Source organism: Pongo abelii, chromosome 16 (assembly GCF_028885655.2).
Source record: "Pongo abelii isolate AG06213 chromosome 16, NHGRI_mPonAbe1-v2.0_pri, whole genome shotgun sequence".
Classification (NCBI taxonomy): Eukaryota; Metazoa; Chordata; class Mammalia; order Primates; family Hominidae; genus Pongo; species Pongo abelii.
In genome coordinates, this window is record NC_072001.2 from 85811288 (window position 1) to 85831171 (window position 19884).

At 42.4% G+C, this 19884-nt stretch overlaps 1 pseudogene; it reads left to right on the plus strand.

The window, feature by feature from the left end:
- Positions 1-29: 29 nt before the first annotated feature.
- Positions 30-18858, plus strand: LOC100445145 (golgin subfamily A member 6-like protein 9; annotated as a pseudogene).
- The last annotated feature ends 1026 nt before the right edge of the window (positions 18859-19884 follow it).

Genomic DNA, 19884 nt, shown 5'->3' on the forward strand with positions numbered 1-19884 from the left:
TTTGTTACAAAGATGATCTATAGAAAATATAGAAGTACAAGAAAATTAAAGTTACTAACTGATAATCACTTAATGATTTAGTATCTGATTGTTTAGTCTTTGTTATATTTACTGTAGAGAAACATGTCTACAGTTGTACATTTATTATTGTTATGTATACCGTAGTAAAAGTTATAGGTACTTTGAAGTTTTGCAAAATTGAGTTCATGTTATAGAATTAATTCCTGATGAACTTTTATGTGCTAGGCACTAGTCTTTTTATTTATTTATTTTTACTTTTTTTCTTTCCCTCTGTGCCTATGCTTACCAAGTCTTTTTATTTTTTACTTTTTATTAGTTCTTTCAATCCTCTTAATAACTTTAAAAGAAGGTATTATTAATATCTGCATTTTATGGATGAGGCAACTGAAGGTAGGTAACTTTTCCAAGGTCACAGGTGGCAGAGCAAGGATTGGAACCAGACAGTCTGGCTGCCCTAGGCCCAACCAAGAGGAGCTGAGAGCAAGCCATGGAGCAGAAGGATGTTGGAGGCTGGTTTTCTGTTCAGTTAACATGAAATGCAGGCTGTAACCTTAATTCTAGGACATTACTGAGAAAGCCTTCCAAAGCCAGAGGGCTTTTTGTTTTGTTTTGTTTTGTTTTCCATGACCATGACTTTTGAGCAAAAATTTGGTTTTGTTTAAAGGCAATATGGTGCTCTAAGAAACTTCCACTCACACTTGTGGAGGGAATGGTAGTTGAGCTAAATACTGAAATGCTGTAGCACACAGCCTTTAGGGCAGCTTCTGACCTATTTCTATGGTCAGGAAAGACACCTATCTTTCCCTGCTGCCTACATCCTCTAGTTATTCACCTTCAGAATTTCCTAGTCTGTGATGACATTCAGATGAGAGATCTGTTTTGTTTTTTCCAGGGTAGCAGGAACTGAGTCACCACCTATACTAAGCAGTCTAGTCTTCTGTGTATAAATGAGCAAGGTTGGGGAGCCAGATTTAAGAACCTTGTGTAATGCTGAGATGCTCCAAGAGAATCCAAGAGAATGTCAGGATTATGCATGATGGTAAAGTGGTCTCATGTTAGTTGTACCCACAGCTCTCATCAGAAGCAGACACAGATACTTTCTGTAGGAAAACATCTCTAACTTAAGCCTGTAGGATTCCCAAAGATTAAAAGCAGGCAAATATGAATTCAGTCAAATCATAGCATTCAAGTAGTCTCAACTCAACATATTTGAGAATTATTAGAAACAGTGAATATGTTTCCCAAAGACTAGGTTTTGGAATTATCAGATACAGAACACAGACTTCAAATATTAGAATTGTGAGAAAATAGTTACATGTGAAACCTAATATAAAAGAAAGATGGACTCATTAAATTGAGCAACAGTAAGACCACCAGGAATGATGAGGAGGCCCTGAAAAGAAAATGGATGAAACAGAACTTACAGAAATAAAATATATAGCTGGGTCTGGTGGCTCACACCTGTAATCCCAGCACTGTTTGGGAGGATGGTATGAGCCCAGGAGTTGGGGAGACAAGCCTGGGCAACATGGTGAGAACTCGTTTCTATAAAAAATACCCCAACACCACCAAAAAAAAAAATAGCTGGGTATGGGGCACATGTCTATAGTCCTAGCTAGTCAGGAGGCTGAGGAGGGAGGATCACTTGAGCTCAGGAAGCAAGGGCTGCACGTGCATGCTGCTGCAGTCCAGCCTGGGTGACAGAGTGAGACTCCATCTCGGAATAAAATGAAATAAAGAAATAAAAAATGTAATTGTTGAAATAAAAAACTCATGGATGGATTAGACATCAGAAGAAAGAATTAATTGGTTAGACAATTATCTCCCAAAAGTAAGTCAGTATGTTACACAAAGAGACATGAGGATAGATGACAGGGCAGAAGTTGGTGGGGTTGTGGCGGGAGGGAGATCAGAATGAGGTCTAAAATATGTCTTTGTGGAATCCCAGGAGGATGTATTAAAATTATATTAGAAAGTGAGAGAAATAGAAGTTCTAAAGGTGATAGAAGAAAGTCCACATAAATCAGTCACAACAAATGTAAATGGACTAAAGTTACCAGTTAGAGAGATGGAACTAATAAAACAATATCCAGCTGTTTTAATCCATTATATTTAAAATATAAGGATATGAGAAGATTGAAAGTTTTTATAAAGGAGAGAGAATGATAAAGATATGCCAGTATACATTAACCAAAAACAAGTGATGGAGCTTCAGTATCAAAAAAAAAAAAAAAAGGATTTTGGAACAGAAAGCATTAGTAAGAAACTTGATGCTAAATGACTGTTAATTAGGAGGATGTAGCAATTTTCGTATTTTATGTACCTGTCAAAATAGCCTCAAAATGCAGAAGAAAAACTGATAAAACCACAGGGAGAAATTGACAAGTCTGCCATCATATTTGGAGATTTCACCATACCCTGCTTACCCTAAGTAAGTTACACAGAACGCCCATATGTAGATTTGGATAACCAGTGAATGGACGTGGTGTAATGGACAAATATAGACCTTTGTACCCAATAATTACATATTCTATATTCTTCTCAAGCATATGTGGACTGTGGGAGAAACATTAATTATATATTAATTCATAAAGCAAGTCAGAAGATTTAAAAACAATTGGTAGCATCCACACCATATAATTTATAATTTAAATATGAAGCAATTAAGGTTAGAAGGCAATAATGAAGAGATTAACAAAAAGCTACATGAATTTGGAAATTAAACACCCTTGTAATTCATGGTTTAAAAAACTCAGTACAATTTTAGAATGCTTAGAATTGAACCATAGTTAAAATATGAAACTTCTCTCTATTCTTCTCTCTCTCCCTCTCTCTTCCTATCTGGAACATTCAAGAAGCTAATCTTTTTCAATGAAGAACACCCCAAATACTGAAAAGTAGAAAAAGGACAGATGGCGTTTCATGGTAATCCCTTCCCCCAAGAGTGTAGAATGTTTCTTTAGCTTCTTTGATAGTTTGTTTATTTATTTATTAAGTACTTACTATAAACCAGACTCTGCTTTAATTTGTGGTGAACAACCTAGAGATTAAGTCTTGCCCTATGGATTTTATATTAGAGTGAGAAAAACAGATAGCTAAGTCTGGAGCTCAGGGGTGAGGCCCAAGTTGGAATTATAGATTCACTTGACCAAGGTGAAACCTGGTGTGCCCCCTCCTACTTCACATCCCCAGACATACTTCTAGAACATTTCTGTTCTGTTCTTGTGTATAAACTCTTCCTTTTGAGCCTCTCTCCATTGATGCATGTCAACCTCTACTTGTCTTTTGTTGATTTTGAGGCCAGTTGCCCATATAACTGGCAGGATATTGAAGAAGAATCATACTGACCTGGTTCTGCCACCTACCAGCTGAGTTACTTTGGTCAAGCTCTTGGACTTCTGAGCCTGTTTCCTAATTTCAAAAGTTGGGTATATGATGTGTTAGGCCCTAGTGGGTTGCAAGGAAGAGGTACACACATATCACCTTTGGTGATGAGGGCCGAATGTTAACTTGGATGGAAAGTCATCCAAACAGCGATATTGTCTCTGGCCCTAGTACTTTCAAAACCTCACAGAATATTAATTTAGCAGTATTTAGGGTAGGGTTTGAGCTCTGAAGACCTACAGTGTGGTTATTTGTTCATATGGCTGTTTTCCATACTAGACCATGAGCTCCATGAGGACAGGGTCTACAGTTTCATCTTTCTATCCTAGGAACTCAGTTCAGTGCCTGATACATAGTAATAGAGGTACAAATGTTTCAAGAGTTGGGGAATTTTCAAATCTTACTGAAAGAATAGGAAGATATAAAGGCTTCTCAGAGAAGGTATTATTTAAGCTGATTTGTTTTGTTTTGTTTTTGTTTTTGAGATGAAATCTCGCTCTGTCGCCCAAGATGGAGTGCAATGGCGTGATCTCAGCTCACTGCAACCTCTGCTTGACAGGTTCAAGTGATTCTTCTGCTTCAGTCTCCCGAGTAGCTGGGATTGCAGGCACCCGCCACCACGCCCAGCTATTTTTTGTATTTTTAGTAAAGACGAGGTTTCACCATGTTGGCCAGGCTAGTCTCAAACTACTGACCTGAGGTGATCCGCCCACCTTGGCCTCCAAAAGTGTTGGGATTACAGGCATGAGCCACCGTGCCCGGCCTATTTAAGCTGATTCTTTAAGGGTCAGTAGAAATTTTTTCCAGGTGAATAAAACCTTGAGCTATTATTCCAAACAGAGACCAGTAGGTGCAAAGACACAGGGATGTAGAGATGTTGAAGTTTACCAAACACTGCTAGATTAAAAAAACAAAAAGGAAACTATCAAAATCAAAAATTAAAATTAAAAATCACCTAAAATAAAAACTATCAATGGGCTTGGCCAGAGGTCACATCGCAACTGAGTTAACTATGACCGTAGACACTCAGTAATGGATGGAAGTTTTAGGGAAAACACATAACGTTCTCAGGTTGTTGGCAGAGTATCTGGAGCAATTTACAAATACGGGCATTGAATTCTGGGAATAATTACACCGTAGTGATATCATTTCCTTCTCTGTGTATGAAGCATGTATGTATTGCACACTGTTCAAGGTGCTGAAAATCAGACTCTTCTCGAGGAGCTCATGAGCAATCAAGGGAGACGGATGGGTGAGCAACTGATTATCATGTGACAAGTGAGATAATAGAGATATGACTAAGATGCTGTCTAAACAAGAAGAAAGGAATTATTCATAATATATGGACTTCTGGGGAACGATTTCTCAAATGAAGCCGGCCGGGCGGGATGGCTCCCACTTGTAATACCGGCACTTTGGGAGGTGGAAGTGGGAGGATCCAGGAGGATCTAGGAGTTCAAGACCAGCCTGGTCAACAGAGCAAGGCCCTGCCTGTCTCTATATTTGAAAAAAAATAAATAAATTTTTTAAATGAAATGATATTTGAGCACTCTGGAGCACCATACAAATATAGGACAGACTGAAGGAATGTATCCAGCTTAATTTGAGTTAACATTTTTTGAAATTTTATATTGCAAAAATAGTACCTATTCACTGTTTAGAAACTAGAAAGAATTGATAGGCAAGGAGGGCTGTCTACAAAGCACTCCATAGATCCACCATACTGAGACAATGCTTAATGCTTTGATGGATTTATTGTATACTATCTATGCATATGCATATAGTATATACATACATGTGCGTGGTTAAATAGAAATATTTCTCCTTGGTGTTCTGTTTATCCACTTATTGTTATGCAGTGAATCCCCAAAGAGCACATTTGCTTTGCCCAAGGGAGTCTTTTGCCACATACTGCTGTACATAATGAAAACTAAAAAATTGGCTAACTTTTCAGCCTTGTGACCTTGTGGTGATTCAAACAGAGGCTTCATCAAAGGCAGATTCAGAAATGAACTTGGTATGTGTGGGTGGTTATGCTTGGCATTATTGTTTTTAATAGTATGATCGGGATGACTTCAGTGTCCACCAACAGGGAACTGGTTAAGTAAACTGTGGTACATCCAAATGATGAATACTGTGCAGTTGTAAAGAAGAATGAGAAAGACCTCTGTACTCACGTAGAAAAACTCACATATATTGTGTGTGTTTTAAAAGGAACAAGGAATGGTATAGTATGTATGGTATGCTACTTTTTGTGTTGAGAGAGAAGAGTAGAATAAGAATATACATGTGTATTTGCAAAGATAAATTCTGAAATATAAGAAACCAATTAAAAGTGTTTGGCTGTGGAAAGAGAATAAGACTGTGAATGGGATTTGGCCACATACTTTTACAGGTAGTTATATTTAAAAATTTTCTAAACTATGTATTTGTACACATGACTCTTTTAAAAATAAGTGGATGAAGGAATGAAGTAGGATTATGAGAAAGAGATAAGAACAAATGATCTAAGGGGCTGCCCATCTTTTTAGTACCCAGTGAATATTAATACATAACAATAGCAGCAAAAATTGGAAGAGTAGCCCCAGGAGGGTAGGGAGTCAGCCTTTCCTTTGGCTTTTCCTCAATTTCATATATTAAACAAAATAATCTGAGAACAATAAAACAATTTGAAACAAAAATATCTCCAGATCTCTTAAAAGGAAGCTGGGGCAACTTTCTGTAGCGCACTTCCCAAAAATGGGCTGATTTACCTCAAGAGGCAGGGATTCTAGCCTACATGGGATACATACAGGAGAAAAAAAAATCAGAAAAAGATTTAAATATAAATAAAAATAACAATTCTCCCTGATTATAAAGGAAATCATTCTTTTTGTAATAATTTGGATGACAAATATTAAGAAAAATCTTTAATTTGCCACTCAAAACATTCTGGTTTGTTGCTTTTTGTACATTTTTATGCACATAAACCTTTTAAAAAGTAGAATCGTAATACGTAGTCTTTTGTCAATTACTATATTTTGGGCATATTTCTGTGGCAGTAAATATATCCTGGCATCATTTTTAATAGCTGGATATATATTAAGTTAATCACTGCCGCCCCAGAGGTGAATTTTCTTATATATACATTTTAATAGGCTTGAGCAAACATTTTTGGACTGAATTCATAGAAGTACAATTTCTAGAGGAAAATAATTTTTAGGGTTTTTAATAGAAATTTTCAAATGATTCTCCAGGAAAAGTGACTCAGGTTATACTTCCACCACCAAGGACAGAGCTCCAGGTTCCCCTTTCCATTTGTCATCTTTCCTGCCTTTATACAGAAAATCTCATTGTTTTCATCACATTGCTTTGATTTCTTGTGCTTTTGAATCTTTGTATATGCTATTGGCCACTTTTATTCTTGTGAGAAGTGCCAGTTTCTCCATTGCCCATTTTCGGTTGAAAATCATTTGTTTTTTTCCTCAGTAATTTTAAAGATTTCTTTATAGACTAAGGATACAGGCCTTTTATCTGTCATTGACGTTACAAAAACTTTCTCCCAGTAAGTAATTTGTCATTTCATTTTTTCTTCCTTCTTTTCTTTTTCCTTTCCTTTTCCTTTCTTTCTTCTTTCTTTTCCTTTTCTTTCTTTCTTCTTCTTCCTTCCTTCCTTGCTTTCCTTTTCTTTCTTGCTTTCCATTCTTACTTTCTTTTCTTTTACCTCCCTCCCTCCCTCTCTTTCTTTCTTTTCTTTCCTCTTTTTCTCTTTTTCTTTCTTTCTCTCTTTTTCTTCTTTCCCTCTCTCTCTTCCTTTCCTTTCTTTCTTTGTTCCCTCCCACCCTCCCTCCCTCCTTCCTTCCTTTTTTTTTTCTTTCTTTCACTACCCAAGCTCCAAAGTCACATTTCACTTAATTTTTATCCTGCCAAATTTGAAAGCCTTTTAACTTAGTGATTTTAGTGTAAACAGGAGCAGAAGAAAATGTAATTATCTAAGTTTCGCACTGTCACCCAGGCTGGAGTGCAGTGCCGTAATCATAGCTACTGCAGCCTTGAACTTCTGGCCTCAAGCAATTTTCCCACCTCAGCCTGCCAAGTAGCTAGGACTACAGCTGTGTGCCACCACACCCAGCTAATTTTTAAAAATTTTTGTGGAGATGTGAACTGGCTGTGCTGCCCAGGCTAGTCTTGAACTCCTGACTTCAAGTAATCCTCCCACCTTGGCTTGCCAAAGTGCTGGGATTACAGGCGTGAGCTCCTGCTCCTGGCCGAGAGTTTAGTTTCGTTTGCTAGTGGTGTTCTTGGTATCTTTTCATATTTGAGGCTTTGGACTAGTGCTGAAGTATTACACTCACCATCTAAGGTTTACAGGACTTTTAGTTTAATATTGAACAGATGGAACTATTTAGTTCTATATCTTTGCAGGTATACAGAATGTGCCTACCAGGAATCTGCTTTATATCCATTGAAAGCAAGAAATAATACAGTAAAACTTTGCCTGGCTAGAGGCTTTGAAAGAATGGCGTAGTCTGGTTTAAGTCTATTAACTTGGAAGTATGAAGATGAAAAAAAATTCAAAACTTAAATTTCCTGTTGAATGCAATTTGAAAATATAGCCAATGATTCCACTTTTCTACTCTAGTAAGGTTGGACATTCTGATCTACTTGGTGTTTTGTTATAGAACTGCTAGTGTGCCTGAGTCTTACATTGTGAAGATACTTTTTTAAAACTTGAGATGTAAGAGGATGTAAATGGTTTTGTAGGAGATCAGGCTGGATGAGAACGGACACTTGTAAACATACTTTTTACACTAAATCTCTGATTGCCACTTGTTTTCTTATGGAACTCATAAAAATAAAACACATTGGATGGAGGGTGCGAGTAGGAAGGAGGTTCATGTCTTTTAATTACATGTCATTTTTCATAACAAGGCAGAACATATGGTAACCCTGGCTTTGGACCTACAGAAGGAAATACATTTTACTACCTGCTTTATGCCAGAGGTTCTTGAACACCTGGAGGGATTACTGCAGCACACATTGCTGAACCCTACTCCAGAGTTTCTGATTCACCAGGTCCAGGGTGGGGCCTGAGAATTTGCACTTATAAAAAGGTCTCAGGTGCTGCTGGTGCTGCTAGTCCATAGACTACATTTTGAGAACCACTCTTGTCTATCAAGTGTAAATTGTAGAACTCTAGAAAAAAGCTTAATTTGGTCTGGGATAAGAAGCACAGAGGTTATGGAGAAAATCATGGAAGATTCAACCCTTGATCCCAGCCTAGTGTGGATTTCAGGTAACAAGCAATACACAGTGACATAACACAATTCTTGGTTTTCATGATTGCAAGTCATAGCCAGGTATCAAGTGAGAAATTCAGTTTCATTTGCAAGGCTTAGAGAGGCCAGGTGATTCTAGAAAAAATGGGCCTTGTATTTGTTTTAAACCAGTAAAGAGCCATAAGTGCTTATTAAATTGGAAGCTTTGTGTTCTTACTTATTTTGTATCTTATTTTATTTTATTTCTTTTGAGATGGAATCTTGCTCTGTCGCCCAGGCTGGAGTGCAGTGGCGTGAGCTTGGCTCACTGCAACCTCCGTCTCCTGGGTTCAAGTGATTGTCCTGCCTCAGCCTCCCAAATAGCTGAGATTACAGGCACCCACCACCATGCCTGGCTAGTTTTTGTATTTTTAGTAGAGACAGGGTTTCTTCATGTTGGCCAGGCTGGTCTTGAACTCCTGACCTCAGGCGATCCACCCACCTCGGCCTCCCAAAGTGATGGCATTACAGGTGTGAGCCACCGCACCTGGCCCAAAAGCTTTGTGTTTTTAAAGATATTAGACATGTTTCTTGTTTTTAAAAGAAATCTTAACAGTAATGTAGGAGGATAAGACAAACATTTTTCCAAAAAAGAGAAATCATTGTGATTATTTTGTCTTATTGGAATGTCGGATACTATAGTCGGCTTCATTAATCATCAAGCATGCTATGGATTTTCCATTTTTATAGGATCTATATCTCAGTTAAGGTAATACTGGTAATTCTTGTGCTCCATTTGAAGATGAAAAATATAGGCCAAAATCATAGACTTTGCATAGAAGCTGGATAATGAAGACAGCTCTGGAGGAACACATAGATACACACACACAGATGCACATATATTTTTTAAAGTTTATTTTTTACAGTTTTAAAGCTTTTAAAGCAAAAGCCAGCCCCTCCCTTCTCCCAGAGTGGGCGGCCCCTCCCCTCTCTCTGAGTGGGCGGGGACAGCGGTTGTATGGGCAGCTTTCCTTATGACACCACAGGTCCCTTTGGACATGCTGCTGCCTGGCCACGCCTCCTTTCCCTTTCATCTTTCCCACTGACCAATGGATTTGGAGCGTTAAGGCCACGCCCCTATTCTGCGTTCTAGTGGGGCCCTGGTTACGCCTCCTGTGGCTGAGTCGCACAGCTGCCTGGTAGGTGACTGGAGGCATTCAGCAGTGCTCACTGGGATTTCGCTGATGGTGGCCCCAAGCCCGCCTCCCTCCCCACCCCGCAATGTCAGAAAAAACACAACAGGGGAAATTGGTCGCAGCCGAGAAAAAGGTAAAACGCACCAGGTCATGGCCCCCAACCCAGCCACAGATCCCTTCTGATGACAAGACAGGTGTCAGAGTCCATACCACTCCTGAGGCATACCAGACTGGGGCCCCCAACACCAGCGCCTCTGGGCTCCCCCGACCAAAGTCTAGTCAGTCAGCCCCACCCCTTCAGCAAGCAGCCCAGTCCCTGCCCTTGCCAATCACCCCAGGGTGACTTTGGGCGGGTGACTCCTGGGGCTCCCTGCTCCATACTCAGCCCTCACCTCCTGCCGCCCCAAGCCCAACCTCCCTGGGCTCTTTGGGCTTGTGTCTCCCAGGACCTGGGTCCCCCAGCCCCAGGCCCCGCCCTCGCCAGTCATCCCTGGGTGACTTTGGGCTAGTGACTCTTGGGGCTCCCTACTGCAGACTCTGCCCTCCCCTCCTGCTGCCCTAAGCTCAACCTCCCTGGGCTTCTTGGACTGGCATCTCCGAGGACCTGGGTCAAAACCCTGTGTTTCCCCTCCCCCATCGTGGAGCGGTGACTCGGGCATCACGCTGATGTGGTCCCGCACCCTGGGGAGGAGTGGAATGTAGTGATGTCACAGCCCCACTAGGAACTGTCATTACTGCTGCAAGACCGGCCTTTGATCTTACAACCCAGTCCCTTTTCTCACCCCATTTCTGGTTCCTCTGGTTGCAGCACAAATTTCCGGCTGGAAGGGGAGTGGGGACTATGGGACCTAGGAGCAAGAGGTTTCAGGCTGCCTTACTCCCTTAACAATGTCTAATTGACAGTGGGGAAAGCCTACACTTCCCCTGTGAGCTCAAAACGTTGACTATCTGTGGGTGGCAATGGGAGAATGAGTTTAGTTTGGTTTTCTCCCAGGCTTCTACTTTCCAGAGAGACTTTAACATATTTTCTGAGTTCTCCACACTTCTGGGACCAGACTGCCCTTCAGTCAGTTGTCTCTGAAGTGAGATTTGCTTATCTTCTGTGGAATAGATCTTGGGAAACTGAACTTGACAGCTTGAATCTTCCTCATATCATCTCAACCTGGGGTACTTTGAGTGCCACAGGATAAATGTGGGACATCTTTCTGAAGCATCATTTTCCCTTGATTCTCTTGAGAAAAAACATTAATGTACTTAGAGATGACAGACACATAGGTTTCCAAGCGTATACCAGACTTCTCTCTGAAATGAGGCTTGGGTTGTCCTCTTTCTGATAAATTCCCAGATTTAACAGAAAAGCTGCCTTCTGCCATGAGGACACATTGATATGAAAGTGTGAGAGGTACTGGTGCACTTCTTCACACTAACAGACGTGTGAGGATGTGTGACTCTAAACCACACGGCCTACAGTCCCTGCCTGCTTAATGTTTACTTTTCTTCCTCTGCCCCTGGTTCTGGTCCCTGGCAGCTGCTGATTCATGGCAAAACTCCAGAGCTTGGAGTCAGAGGACTGAGTTTAACTTCCAGTATTGCCTTTTTCTTTTTTTCTATACATGATATCAATCCCTCTCAATCACTAAACGATTATGACAACACCTTGTACAGTTGTTGGTGGCATTAAACCAGATGGTGTATAAGAGTATTTTGTCAAAACTGTAAAGGGGGATGTGGCTATAGGGGCTGACCGTTCTCATGAGTGTTACTGCTCTTCTTTCCCACAGTTAAAAGAATATTGGCACAGGAAGAGCCCTGGCATTCCAGCAGGAGCTAACAGGAAAAAGAAAATCAATGGCAGTAGCCCTGACACAGCCACTTCTGGTGGTTACCACTCACCTGGGGATGTGAGTCTTGGTGGGCCAGGCTCCTGGGGACAGGGGGCCCAAGGGGCAGTAGAGGGTAATTGTTAAGATTGTGGATGGACTGTTGGGTACTGGTTAAGAATTCTGGGTTTGAATTTTGCCTCTCCGTCTGCTAAGGATTGATTAGGAGGATTGATTAGGATATGATTTAGGGCAAGTTGCTTGAGGTCTTTGGGCCTCTCTTTCACATCTGTATAATAGAGGTGGTATTTTTTGACTTCCATTTGTGAAGTTTAAACGAGATTTGTTATTGTTGCTTTTATGTGAATCCTTAGTACATGGCCTGCTGCAAACACCCAGGACACCCAGGAAATGGTCATTGCTGTTTGATTTTCCTCATCCCCAGTCTCAAGGGGAACCCAGGCCAATGAGAAGAGCCACTTGCCATCAGGCTGTCCCTTTAGAGTCACTGAAAGGGCCCCAGGTGGGATGGTGGGGAGATAAGAACCATGAGAGAAGTTGGCACAAAGGAGTTATGGGACAAAGGGTCCAAGATAGGCAGAAAAGAAGCTTTTGCCAGTTGATGGGGAAGAAAGGAAGTCAGAGGGCTTAGACAGTGAGGGGGGACAGAACATCTCCATGTGCACTCTCATCTCTGGCAGTGAGCAACAGGTATCTACGGGGAGGGCCCTGCATCATCTGCTACCCTGAAGGATCTGGAGGTAAGAGGCCCTGGGCCGAGGTGCAGTGACCCTGCAGGCCAGCCCTCCAGCCTCCTCCCACAGCAGGGGCTTGTTGCCCCTCTGCCAGCTGAGACAGCCCACACCCCCCCACCAGCCCTAATGATTGTTCTCTCTACTCCTCCCCACAATCTTCCTCCAACTCCTCTTCTCTACATGCATCTCAGAGCCAGTACCAAGAACTAGCAGTAGCCCTGGATTCAAGCTCCGCAATAATCAGTCAACTCAGTGAAAACATCAGTTCACTGGTAAGAGTCCAGTGGGGTCCCCTGATTCCAGCCCGTCAATCCTGGACTCCAGTTTCCCCTTGGGGCCCTGAAGAAAAGGGCTAGGGGCCCCTGATGCCAAGGGCGAATGGGGAGCTGGGGCACCCAGGTCTCACCTGGAGGGACCCCAGAACACAGAACATGCAGCATGGCTCTTCTGCACTGCCCTCTTTCCTGACTCTCTTCTCCAGACACCCCTGCTCTAGTCCTTGCCACACATGCCCTGAGGTTGTGGCCTCTCAGGGAAGCACTAGCCTGACTGGTTGTCAGGGGCCCGTATTTCTGCCCTGCCTCAGTCCCTAATTTGCTTTTTGAGTCTGGACAAGTCATCTCTCCTCCTTAGGCTCGTGTTTCTGCAGGAGGTAGAGAATATCAAAGGTCACTGTTAGCTCTGACAGTCTGAGATTTAAAGGCCCCTAGAATGGAAACCTCAGGGCCAAGGGCTCCTGTCTGTCCTTTGCTGTCTTATATCTCTGCTATGAAGAACTGTACCTGGCCTGTACATGCTCAGTAAATGTTTGTTGAATGAATGCACTTTTCTAAATCACAAGCTGGCAGAAGGGGGGTGGGCCTTGCTCAAACTCTGTCTCTAGAGTTTCACCAGCCCCTCTCTCCAGGGCCCTTTACCCCGTGTGCTTTGGACAGCTTCGCACATTGAAGGAGGAGATGAAGCATGAGATACATCAGGTACAGAAGCTTGGGAGGAGCTTGTTCAAACTCAAAAACCAGAAAGGTAAGATGGGGCTGGCATGACCTGGGAGCAGGACTGGCATCAGAGGGCTGTGGGGGTGACTTAGAATGCCCCAGGGAGGTGGGTGGATGGAAGGGCTTTGAGGCAGAGGGAAAGAGGTCTGTGCCAGGAGATGGCAAGTCTTGTCATCTCCATGAGCCTCAGTGTCCCCATCAGTAAAGAGGGAGGAGTGCCCATTGTCAGCCACCCACAGTGCTCTCTATGTGAAAGTGACTTGGAAGATTGGCTACCATCCGGGTGCAAGGAATCATTAGCAGTGAGGCCAAGTGTGGGAAGCCTGAGAGAAGGAGCTGTGCACCAAAGGGAGGACTTTTTTTTTTTTTTTTTTTTTTTTTGAGAATCCAGAGGCCCTTATTGTCTGCTTCTTTTCTCAGCTGAACCCCTGGCCCCAGAGCCCCCAGCAGGGCCCTCTGAGGTGAAGCAGCTACAAGATGAGACCAACCACCTAAGGAAGGAGCTGGAGAGTGTGGGAAGACAGCTCCAGGCTGAGGTGGAAAAAAATCAGATGTTGAGTCTCCTGAACAGGAGACAGGAGGAGAGGCTACGTGAACAGGAGGAGAGGCTATGTGAGCAGGAGAAGCTGCCAGGGCAGGAGAGGCTGCTGGAAGAGGTGGAGAAGCTGTTAGAACAGGAGAGGCGGCAGGAGGAGCAGGAGAGGCTACTGGAGAGGGAGAGGCTGCTGGACGAGGTGGAGGAGCTGCTGGAACAGGAGAGGCTTCGGGAGCAGGATGAGAGGCTGTGGCAGCAGGAGACTGCGGGAGCTGGAGAGGATGCTGGAGCTGGGGTGGGAAGCCCTCTATGAGCAGCAGGCCGAGCCACGCAGTGGCTTTGAGGAGTTGGTGCGTTGCCCCACCTGGGGAGGCTGTCCTCTTCCCTAGTCCTCAAGGCCTTTGTTTCCCCACCTGTAAAATGGGGCATTGTAGCTTTCATATGAAATGGTACTTCTAAAGGCACCTGTGAGCCAGAGCCCTGCTCTGATGGCTGTGGGAAAGAGGGGATGATTTTTCTAACCTGCCTCCACTCTTTCCGGTGCCGTGGTAGGCAGATACCAAGTTCTGGGGTCTCCATTTTAGTAGGTGGTCACTGATTGCTTCTCTCTGTCCAGAACAACGAGAACAAGAGCACACTGCAGTTGGAGCAACAAGTAAAGGAGCTGAAGAAGCTGGATGAGCTGAAAGAGACGGTAACCTCCGACCCATCCAAGAAGATCTGGGAGGCAGACACCAGCCTCTGGGGAGGGGAGGTGCCAGGCCAGAGGCAGCTGCAGCCTGGGGACAGGTGACCCCAGCACCCTCCAGGGCAGTCCTATGACTGTCTCTTGCTTCCTGCCCTCTGACTTTCAGAGGTGGGTAGCCCTGGGCTCCTCCCAGGTCTGGACATCATCATCCCAGCTAGAGGCATGGAGGCCCCCCAATCACAAGAGGAAGAGACAGTGGTATAAGAGGTTCCTTATGTCGGGTGTGGTGGCTCACGCCTGTAATCCCAGCACTTTGGGAGGCTGAAGCAGGAGGATCTCTTGAGGTCAGGAGTTTGAGACCAGCGTGGCCAACATGGCAAAACCTCATATCTACTAAAATTAAAAAAAAATAATAAGCCGGGTCTGGTGGTGCATGCCTGTAGTCCCAGCTACTCAGGAGGCTGAGACACGAGAATCACTTGAGCCCGGGAGGTGAAGGTTGCAGTGAGCTGAGATTGCACCACTGCACTCCAGCCTGGGACACAGAGTGACACTGTCTCAAAACAAAACAAAACAGAAAAAAAAGACTCCTTAGATTCAAACTGGATTCCAGCCTCGGTTCCACTGGTCACCATTCAACTACTGTTCATCTCTAAGTCTCTGTTTCTTTAACTTCAAAAGGAAGTTAGCCTTTTCCTTGCAGAGGTGCTGAGGATTAAATTAGATGATACGTGGAAACATTAGGCATGTAGCACACTTAGCAGATGGTGGTTGGCTCCCCCTGCTTTTCCACCAGTCTGTGGCCTACAGTTTAAATGCTGGGAAAAAGGATGTGAGATTTGAGGCTGGGGAAGGAGGCATGGGATTCTAGGCAAGGGAGGCAGAGTCTCTTAGGGCTGGAGCGAGGGGCCAGGGACCTGGGCAGGCCACAGAGCCCCACAGTGCCCTAGCTACCCTATTAATGGGCCAGGAATCTGGAAGCCAGCCACCACATGCCCTCATGCCCAGGGTCTTTCAGCAGGTGGAGCTGAAGAGCCAAGAGGCTCCGAGTCTGCAGCAGCAGCCAGACCAGTACCTGTGTAGGGCTCTAGGAGCCCCGATCCCACAGGAGCTTGGGTGTGCGGACAAGCAGGGTGGTGAGTAGAGCCCTCAGCCGGGATGGACAGACAGGAGCAGGGGAGGCTCGCACTGTGCTCAGATTCACACCTCCCCTCCCTCTCTCTGAAGATCTTTGTGAGGTGAGCCTCACTGATAGCATGGAGGCTGCACCAGGAGAGGACAGGGAGGGTTCTTCCCATGACAACCCCACTGCGCAGCAGATCCAGCAGCTGCTTCCTCTAACGCAGGACTCCCCAGGAGCACCCAGGCTTGGGTGGAGAAGCTGTTGGTACAGGAGAGGCGGCACGAGGAGCAGGAGAGGCTGCATGACATTCTTTTCGGGCTGCCGAGAACAGGGAGATAAACATCACCATCATCTAAGAGCTGGTCAAGAAATTTAAAAAAAAAAAAAAAAGTTAAGGGGTTAATCTCCCACACAATTCATTTACTTCATTTGAATGTTAGAGCCACTTATGTTTATTTGTGTTTCTAATTTATAGTTTAAATTTATTTGTGTTTGTAATTTATAGTTTAAATTTGTTTGTGTTTCTAATTTATAGTTTAAATGTATTTGTGTTTCTAATTTATAGTTTAAATTTATTTGTAAAAAGTTAAAGGAGAGTGAGTCTTTCCCTCATGTTCACTCTGGCATCCTTTAGAATTTTTTTTCAATTTGATAATTATAGGACGTTAGCATGCATATCGAGTTTGCCCTTATATCATGGGAGTTCAAAGACACAAAGACCGACTATATGCACACAACTGTTCTTGCTGGTTTGGGATAGGCTGCCATGCTTTTTTAATGTTAGTGCAGCATGTATATTCATTACGGAATTGAGATAAAATTTGCTTATGTTCTGCTGTTATGTTTGATCGAATCCTAATCACAGTGAGCTCTTCATTAGCTCAATATGTGGTTTGCCCTCAAGTGCGCAGTCTATTAATTTGTAATATGCCACTGTGAGTACTGACATTTACAGTTGTTTAAAGGGGGAGCACTGGAAACAGCCTTTCCCCCTTTTTCTGTGTATTGGGGATGGGAGTAATAACATTTTGGGGAGCTTTTTAAATCCCCCAGAAGAGGAAAGTGGCCTGTTCTGGCAGGTGTGTGCAGGATAGAATATGTTTCATTTGTTCCGGTGCCAAGAATGAGCACTGTACTATGGTAGTTCCCTTAGGATTTGTATGTGCTCTGGGTGCATGAAGATATTGCCTCATGAGCTGTGGCAGTTGTACTCTTGTTTGATGACCTAAAAAGGGATTATTTCTGAGGAATGAAAGGCTCCCATCATGACTGTGGATGTGGGAAACCTTTTCTAGCTAGAGCATTTATATCTACAATACATTTTAAAGTCAGAGTTCATGTTCCCTGTTTTAATCACATGACTACATGTCCCAGCACACAAAAGGGCACTGGTTGGCATTCTTCTTAATGTATTTAGTAAAGATCAGAAGAAATCCTTTAAGAGTTTAAATGTCCCTGGAACAGGCATACAGGCTCTAGTCAAGAATGAATTCGAGTGAAGGAAAGCTGTGTCACACCCGGCATTCCTCTATGTTCATGGAGCTTATTTGAGGCTAGAAGATGGATTTTACCATCTAGACCTCTCTGGCTAATACCTAGTCTTCAAGCATCTGACATAGGAATTTACTTCTTTTCCTTGAATGGAAAAGACTTCAAAAATAATAACAAACATTATTATAAACTAATATATGTGAGAGTACTTAGTTGAAACAAAAAGGAGTTTTAGTAGACAGTATTATACTACATTTGAAAATCAAGGAGAAGTTTATTCAACTCAAAATGTTTACAAACTGCAGCGCAATCTACTGTTTGTGAATGTGTCATGAGGAAAGTGTCTATACAATCGCAGAGTTATATTTCCTCACAAAGTTCTTTACGAAGAGTGAAATATGTTTTAATACCTCTCAGTATCAGTTAGAGGCATATTTTGTGTAATATTTATGGCTTAAAATGGACTAAAGGTCCTGTTCTTGCCTTTTCTGAACTTGTCGCTTTTGCATTCTTTGAGTTCAGTGTAAAGACAGTTACTTTAAGTCCATTTTAAGCCCTCAGGCTAGAAATCGTACCACTGTTAATTAGCCACATTTTTTGGTCTAACAGTTTTTCTTTATCATTCTGAAACTGAGTTTATCTAATACATTGATAAATTATTTCAAAGGTATTTTTATAGTTCAAGTCGCTTCACTTTTACTCTGACACATATAAATGACTAGGAATGACCTTCAGATAGCGTTTAGCATCTGTAATCAATCTGACAATAATGTGTTCATCAGGTACCTGTGGATTAAATCACATACTGGCATATTTCAGCTGCATGTCAATCTGAAAAATAAATGTACTATATTAATTCAAATACCACTCTTTGTGTAGGTGTTTTGTCATATGTTTAAGAAAAAGCTAAAGAGAATGGAAATCCTATGACAATAACTTAAGTCTTTCTTCAAAGTGCATGCAGTCTTTTGCAATACCTCATTCAGCCAAGTATGTGTTCTCTTCCTCATTTAACATAAGGCAGCTTTCAGTTTGCTTAGAAGGCAACATTAGAAGGTTAGAGTTCAGCAGAAACATAGAATTTTAAAATATGACTTCAACTAAATAAATTTGAATTTCTCTAGGGAGTAAAGAATCAAAACACCTATTTAAAGACTGCAATATGTGATAATTAGTTTTAAAGTAATTGATTAAACCTGATAGGTTTTCCCGAAATGAAAAACAGTTCTAAAACCAAAGCTGATTTTTAGAAAATGTGAAAATGTAAGTCAACCCTATCCATAATAGATTCTCTAAAACTTTATCTTACAGTCACTTTCAAATAACTATTCAAAAATGTAACTGCTATATTAGTGACTTAAAATAATTTAAAACATTTTAAAATATGAATACTGTAGTTTAAAACAAAGAATCTAGGGGAAGGAAAAGTAGACAAAGAAATGCCAATTCCAGTCCAAAGTTTTATTTGCCAAGTTTTCTTAGAATAACTTTTACTGATTTATGAATTCTTATACACAGAATGTATAATGGAAATATTGATTTTTGTCTAAAGTGGCATTATTGACTGCTTCTGTGATGCTACTGTAATGTAATAAATTATTAAATTGTTTCAAGGTGCTGTTTTGCCTAAAAATTTTGTGTGTCTTCAAAACTATAGTATTAAAGGTATTGAGACTGTGCAAATGCTGGGCATGCTTGGCATGAGGGAATCGGTTTTTATTCTTACAGAATTGTAACTATGTGTGTTTATTAAAAGAACACAAACTAAAAAAGTGACAGGAATTAAAAAAAGTTGTGGGACGAAAAAGTTACGGGATAAAAAATACTGTGGAAAAGTTGTGGGAAAAAAATTGTGGAAAACAAGTAAAAAGAAAAAGTTTTATGAAAAGTTTTTTTAAAAAGTTCTGAAAAAGAAGTTACGGGATTTAAAAAAACATCAGGGGATAAAAATAAAAATAAATAAAAGCAGGCCCCTGTCAGCATAAGCCTGGAGAAGTGGGTCTGGATTCTTCACCCCCACCATGTCCCTACAACCCCTTCCCAGTCACCCCTTTACCATTAGGGTAGCAAGACAAGACCCCTGTCTAATGGAGGGAGACAAACAGACCCTCTACCACCTTGAGCAAGGCCGAGTCCTTACATTTCTGGATGATGATGTTTGTTATTTCAGAGCCAGAGGTTGGTGGAGTTGGTTTGTTTGGAGGAGGTCTGACGGCCTCCTTACTCTCACCAAAGCAACTTTTCCCCCAGGGGGGCTCCCATCTTCTTACTCAGAGAGGCAGCTGAGGCGAGACAGTGGAGTTAACTGTAGACCAGGCAAGGGCACAGACTGCTGGGGGTGGCCCCACTTCCCCCGTGTACATACTGTATCTGTGTAACATTCTGTATCGTATCTGGCCTAGGTTGCAGCTGGCATATGAGGAAGAGGTTCTTATAATTATTTGCGGCTGGGAAACTTATTTATTGCTAGCATAGGAGCGAGGAAGGAGGCGGGGATGGGGTCATGGCTCCCTGGTGATGGGACTCCTGTTTTTGTTTTTGTTTGTTTTTTTTCTTTTTTGCTTTTGCTTTTGGAATAAATGGATTTAGCCATACTGCTCGGCCTGGTATGTTCCCGTTTCCCTCACTGGGCCCTGCAG